Raw genomic sequence first — 7,914 nt, 5'->3', positions numbered from 1 at the left:
GGGTAATTTACCTTTGAAGCCTTTGAAGCTGCTTCAGTGGCTTCAAATTATTCATTGAGATATAATACTTTTTCCTTGATGGAAGACTTCATGGTCAAATAAGTTTGGAAAACACTTTTGCCTTAGCTGTCTTTTCAGTATGTACTTTAGCATGTCAAACTACTTAAATTTGTTTAGCTATTTTCAAAAGTAACGTTATTTTATTTTAAATTAGGAAACAGTTATCATCTCAGAGATATAGTGACCTATAGAACACAGTTGCAGAAATACTGCCTCAGAAGGTTTGTTTCTAGAATAACACCAGTGAAAATCTTAGAAAGGAATGTCATTGAAATTCTTTTAGAGGTCAATGGCATCTTCACTTGTAAATTTCCATAATGGAACCTTCTTCTGCAATCAGAGGTATAGGACCAGTGTCAATAACAACTGCCCAGAAAATTCAGTCCTTCCACTTAAACCCAAGTTTGACATTGGAATACCTGAATTTTCAGGAAAGAATCATTATCTTATTTCATTGGAGCTCTGAATCATTGAATCTTTGTGAATTCTCTTGTGAACAAATATTTTAAATCCAAGATCTAAAATGAGACATCTTTCAGAAATGTTGTAAACAAGGAAAGGGTTTAAAGGCAAATATGATCATTGAAGTGGCCATTTCAAGGTCTAAGTGATAATTTAAAAAGAAGCTTTATCACTTAAGACAATTGTTGTCTTAAGTGTCTAAAATTTAGGTGGAAGAAAAAATAAAAATTATGTTGAATAAGGGCCCACTGGGAAAAGGTTGCTATTGGGGAAACAGTTGAACTAGTTAAATGTAAATATAATTTCCACTCGAACACTACCCTTACAATTGCAAACTTATTGAAAGGGCAAAACATAGGAAAATTACTCTATAAATATTTTATAACTAGAGAACATTTTAGCGGAGCAGCCTAAACATAGCCTTTTAGGTTAGAGACAATATACTCTCATTTTCATTTGATGTAAATAGGTAATCCATCAGTATCTGAGATAATTCTTTTGCATTTAACTAAAAAAAATTGGCTTTGTTCTGATGAAACAGAAGGCACTGATTAATAATATTTAGAAACAAGATATATTATCTTGCAAGAATTCTTCTGAAGATCTGTCTTTATTAAGTTTTCTTAAGATGCATGAGGCTTTGTACAGATTTATTATACTTGACTAAAGTCTTCTTGAAAAGCAGTTTCTCTCAGAGAGTCATGAGACACAGGGAGAAGAGTAGATATGTGGGCCTTGGATGACCTTCTGTGTTCTTTCTGGAACTGTCATGTTCATACACTGAGCCGTGTCTGGGAAAATTTGTGAATGGTGTTTTTCTTGGGGACTTCCACACCCTCCAAGAATATTTCCCCTCCCCATTTTATAAACTCCACGGGATCCAACCCTTTAGTTCCCTGACTGCCCAGAGATCCTTCTTAGGTACTCCATCCTGGCCTGCTTAATAATGCACCTTTCCTGTATGTCACTGAAACTTCAAATCTTACCCTCCTACCTTATTCACAAGAGCAAAACATTGGAAACAAATGTGAAACGGTAAGAAAATTTTAAAAATGGATTCTTATGAAATACTAATAAATAATTAAATGAATATTTTGATAACTAAAGAAATGTTAAGCAAAACAACTCAGACGCATGAAGACAAATGCCACATGTTCTCACTTATAAGTGGGAGCTAAATAGCATGTACACATGGATGCAGACTGTGGAATGGTAGACACTGGTACTAGGAAGGTGGCGGGGGACAGAAGGTGGGTGGATGATGACAAATTACTTAACGGGTACAATGTGCATTGTTCTACAAGGGATACACTAAAAACTCTGACTCCACCACTATGCAATCTATACATGTAACTAAATTACCTTTGTACCCATAAATGTGTACAAAAATATTAAGGAAAAAACAAGATATAAATTCTGTGTATTTTATAATCTATATATTAAAATTATTTTTAATGTATTCTACATATGTGTGTATATATGCACACAAAATATATAAATTCTATCTAAATACTCTCCCTATACCCATGTATCTATACATACATGCACACACACTGTTTATAGCACTTATCTCTTTAATTATGGTTGATTTTTGTCTTCTTTGTATGTTTTATTAATTCCAATTTCCTACAATGAATGTGTATTACTTTCCTAGAAAGGAAAAGTGAAAATGGTTAAAAATAATAGAACTATATATTCTGAGGTTCATGTATTTGAATCCTTGGTTTTTGCTAGAAGAACTGAATTTATTTCTGTTCCTCTAGCAAACTGATGTTATGCTAACATCTATCATGCAGACTTGAAATTTTGTGTCAAGAAAGCTGGAGAATAGACTTGGCTCTCTGCTGATTGACTCTGTGACTTTGGACAAATTCCCTGGCCTCTCTGAGCCTCAGTTTTTTCACCAATAATAGAAAAGGTCTGAGAAGATCATGGTGGACAGGAGGCAGTACTAGATTGCAGCTCTCACTTGCACAGACAGAGTGGTGTGTGGAGGCTCACATCATGAACTTTTGCTCCAGAATGACTGCAGGAATAAATCAGGAAAGCCAAGAGAACCCACAGACCTTCTGAAGGAAGTCAATTTCTCCTGCATAATCCAGGGGACACCCCAAATACTGTGAGTGCACCCCAAAAACTGTGGAAGTGGGAAAGAGGGATCATCCGTCCCTGAACACACACTCTCACTGGGGAACCTGAACGTCTAGATCATGGGAGAAGATTCTGACCTTACCTGGAGCTGAATCAATCTAGAGAGTCAAGCAAAATACAGGGGTAAAGCCCTGTGGGCTCACTGGGTCCCCTAGCAAGCCATTTCTACCTTGCCTCACAAGGATCCTTGAGGAAAGCTGCCAGAGGCACTGGGAAAAGGCCACTGGAGAAAAAACCTCCAGCTGAAGTTTGTAACAGTTTGAACCAATAGAGAAGTCTCCTGGCCAGAACTCAGGGGAGGACATGAATCCAGTGTGCAGACTCCACAGGTGAGGGAAACATGCAAGCCCTATTTATTTTCATGGCTGAGAGGCAGGTAGCCTGGGGCAAGTTCTCAGCCCTGCTCACCCACTGCCTGGAAATAGACTTGGTACTGTTAGGTGGGGCATGGTGGGAGTGAGATCGGCCCTTTGGGTTCCATGGGAGCTGGGAAAGGCCTGTGACTGCTGGCTTTCCTTCACTTCCCTGACAACCTGCATGACACAGTAGAGGCAGTCATCATAATCCTCCTAGGAACACAGCTCCATTGACCTGGGAATCACACCCCCATCGCCAAGAGCAACTGCAGCAAGACCCGGCCAAGGAGAGTCTGAGCTCAGACATGGCTAACCCTGCTCCCATCTGATAGTCCTTCCCTACCCACCCTGGTAGCTGAAGAAAAGGGGCATATACTTGTGGGCATATACTACCACATCTGATGCTCTCTTGAAAGCCCCACCTCCTGGCAGGAGGCCAACCAGCACAAAAATAGTGCACTAAACAACCAAAGCTAAGGACCCTCACAGAATCCATTTCACTCCCCTGCCACTTCCACCAGAGCAGGTGCTGGTACCCCAGCTGAGAAACCCACAGACAGTTTACATCACAGGACTCTGTGCAGGCACCTCCCACTACTAACCCAGAGCTTGGTAGACTTGCTAGGTGGCTAGATCCAGAAGAGAGATAACAATTACTACAGCTTTGCTCTTAGGAAGCCACATCCCTAGGAAAAAGGGAGAGTACTACATCAAGGGAATACCCTGTGGGACGAAAGAATCTGAGCAACAGCCTTCAGCTCTAGACCTTCCCTCTGACAAAGCCTACCCAAATGAGAAGTAACCAGAAAACCAACTCTGGTAATAAACAAAGTTCTTTAACACCCCCCAAAATCACACTAGCTCACCAGCAATGGATCCAAACCAAGAAGAAATCCCTGAAAAAGAATTCAGGTTAGTTAATAAGCTAATCAGAGAGGCACCAGAGAAAAGCGAAGCCCAATTTAAGGAAGTCAAAAATTGATACAAGAAATGAGGGAAGAAATTTTCAATGAAATAGATCGCGTAAGTAAAAAACAATCAAAACTTCAGGAAACAATGAGCACATTTATAGAAATGCAAAATGCTCTAGAAAGTCTAGCAATGAAATCAAACAATCAGAAGAAAGAACCTCAGAGCTTGAAGACAAAGTTTTTGAATTAACTCAATCCAATAAAGACAGAAAAAAGGATAAGAAAATATGAACAAAGTCTCCAAGAAGTCTGGGATTATGTTAAACGACCAAACCTAAGAATAATTGGCATTCCTGAGGAAGAAGAGAAATCTGAAAGTTTAGAAAATATATTTGGGGGAATAATTGAGGAAAACTTCCCCAGCCTTGCTAGAGACCTAGACATCCAAATATAAGAAGCTCAGAGAACACCTGGAAAATTCACTGCAAAAAGATCATCGCCTAGGCACATTGTCATCAGGTTATCTAAAGTTAAGACGAAGGAAAGAATCTTAAGAACTGTGAGGCAAAAGCAACAGGTAACCTATAAAGGAAAACCTATCAGATTAACAGCAGATTTCTCAGCAGAAACCCTACAAGCTGGAAGGGCTTGGGTTCCTATCTTCAGCCCTTAAATAAAACAATTATCAGCCAAGAATTTTGTATTCAGCAAAATGAAACCTCATAAATAAAGGAAAGATAGTCATTTTCAGACAAACAAATGCTGAGAGAATTTGCCACTACCAAGCCACCACTACAAGAACTGCTAAAAGGAGCTCTAAATCTTGAAACAAATCCTGGAAACATATCAATACAGAACTTCTTTAAAGCATAAATTTCACAGGACCTATAAAATAAAATACAATTCAAACGAAACAAAACAAAACAAAAAACAAGGTATACAGGCAACAAAGAGCATGATGAATGGAATAATACCTCACATCTCAATACTAATGTTGAATGTAAATGGTCCAAATGCTCCACTTAAAAGATACAGAACTGCAAAATGGATAAGAATTCACCAATGAACCATCTGCTGCCTTCAAGAGACTCACCTAACACCTAACACATAAGGACTCACATAAACTTAAGGTAGAGGGGTGAAAAAAGACATTCCATACAAATGCACACCAAAAGCAAGCAGGAGTAGCTATTCTTACATGAGACAAAACAAATTTTAAAGCAATGGCAGTTAAAAAAGACAAAGAGGGACATTATATAATGATAAAATACCTTGCTGAATAGGAAAATATCACAATCCTATATATATATGCACCTAACACTGGAGCTCCCAAATTTATAAAGCAATTACTAATAGACCTAAGAGATAGACAGCAACACAGTAATAGTGAGGGACTTCAATACTTCACTGACAGCACTAATCAGGTCACCAAGACAGTCAACAAAGTAACAATGGATTTAAACTATACCCTGGAACAAATGGACTTAACAGATATTTACAGAACATTCTACTTAATAACTGCAGAATGTACATTTTATTCATCAGCACATGCAGCTTTCTCCAACATAGATCATATGATAGGCCACAAAAACGAGCCTCAATAAATTTAAGAAAATTGAAATTATATCACGCACTCTCTCAGACCACAGTGGAATAAAACTGGAAATCAACTCCAAAAGGAACCTTCAAAACCATGCAAATACATGGAAATTAATCTGCTCCTGAATGAGCGTTGGGTCAAAATGAAATCAAGGTTGAAATTAAAAAATTATTTAAACTGAATGACAGTAGTGACACAACCTATCAAAACCTCTGGGATACAGCAAAGGTGGTGCTAAGAGGAAAGTCCATAGCCCTAAATGCCTACATCAAAAAGTCTGAAAGAGCACAAATAGACAATCTAAGGTCACACCTCAAGAAACTAGAGAAACAAGAACAAACCAAACCCAAACCCAGCAGAAGAAAGAAAATAAGATCAGAGCAGAACTAAATGAAACTGAAACAAACAAACAAAAAATACAAAAGATAAATGAAACAAAAAGCTGGTTCTTTGAAAAGATAAATAAACTTGACAGACCATCAGCAAGCTTAACCAAGAAAAGAAGAGAGAAAATCCAAATAAGTTCAATTAGAAATGAAATGGGAGATGTTACAACTGACACCACAGAAATATAAAAGATTATTCAAGGCTACTATGAACACCTTTACATGCATAAACTAGAAAACCTAGACAAGGGGCATAAGTTCCCAGAAAAATAGAGCCCTCCTAGCTTAAATCAGGAAGAATTAAATACCCTGAATAGACCAACAACAAGCAGTGAGATTGAAATGGTAATTAAAAAATTATCAACAAAAAAAGCCCAGGGTCAGACAGATTCACAGCAGAATTCTACCAGACATTGAAAGAAGAATTGGTACCAATCCTATTGACACCATTCCACAAGATAGAGAAAGAGGGACTCCTCCCTAAATCTTCTATGAAGCCAGTATCACCCGAATAGCAAAACCAGGAAAGAACATAATCAAAAAAGAAAACTACAGACCATTATCTCTGCTGAACATAGATGCAAAAATCCTTAACAAAATACTAGCTAACCAAATCCAACAACATATCAAAAAGATAACCCACCATGATCAAGTGGGTTTCATACCAGGGATGCAGGGATGGTTTAACATATGCAAGTCAATAAATGTGATATACCACATAAACAGAATTAAAAACAAAAATCTCATGGTCATCTCAGTAGATGCAGAAAAAGCATTTGACAATATCCAGCATCCCTTTATGATTAAAACTCTCAGCAAAATCAGCATACAAGATCCCTTACCTTAATGTAATGAAAACCATCTATGACAAACCCACAACCAACATACTGAATGGGGAAAAGTTGAAAGCATTCTCTCTGAAAACTGGATCAAGACAAGGATGCCCACTCTCACTACTTCTCTTCAACATAGTCCTGGAAGTCCTAGCCAGAGCAATCAGACAAGAGAAGGAAATAAAGGGCATCCAAAACGGTAAAGAGAAAGTCAAACTGTCGCTGTTTGCTGATGATATGATTGTTTACCTAGAAAACCCTAAAGACTCCTCCAGAAAGCTCCTAGAACTGAGAAGATAATTCAGCAAAGTTTCTGGATACAAAAAGGTACACAAATCAGTGTAGCTCTTCTATACCCCAACAGCAACCAAGCTGAGAATCAAATCAAGAACTCAACTACTTTTCAATAGCTGCAAAAAGATTAAAATACTTGGGAATATACATAACCAAGGAGGTGAAAGACCTCTACAAGGAAAACAACAAAACATTGTTGAAAGAAATCATAGATGACACAAACAAATGGAAACACATTCTATGCTCACTAAAGGATAGAATCAATATTGTGAAAATGACCTTACTGCCAAAAGCAATCTACAAATTCAACACAATTCCCTTCTACTTTGGCAGAAGAATACTACCAAAATTCTTCACAGAACTTGAAAAAACAATCCTAAAATTCATATGGAAACAAAAAAGAGCCCACATAGCCAAAGCAAGACTAAGCAAAAAGAACAAATCTGGAGGCATCAGATTACCTGATTTCAAACTATACTACAAGGCAATAGTCACCAAAATAGCATGGTACTGGTATAAACATGGGCACATAGACCAATGGAACAGAATACAGAGCCTAGAAATAAATCCAAATACTTATAACCAGTTATCTTTGACAAAGCAAACAAAAATATAAAGTGGGGAAAAGACACCCTTTTCAACAAATGGTGCTGGGATTATCGGCAAGCCACGTATGGGAGAACGAAACTGGATCCTCATCTCTCACCTTATATAAAAATCATCTCAAGATAGATCAAGGTCTTAATTCTAAGACCCGAAACTATAAAAATTCTAGAAGGTAAGAATGATGGTTTCCAGCTGCATCCATGTCCCTACAAAGGACGCAAACTCATCCTTTTTTATGGCTGCATAATATTCCAT

The sequence above is a fragment of the Colobus angolensis genome, unplaced genomic scaffold (assembly GCF_000951035.1).
Source record: "Colobus angolensis palliatus isolate OR3802 unplaced genomic scaffold, Cang.pa_1.0 Scaffold23, whole genome shotgun sequence".
Classification (NCBI taxonomy): Eukaryota; Metazoa; Chordata; class Mammalia; order Primates; family Cercopithecidae; genus Colobus; species Colobus angolensis.
This window is presented reverse-complemented; position numbering follows the sequence as displayed.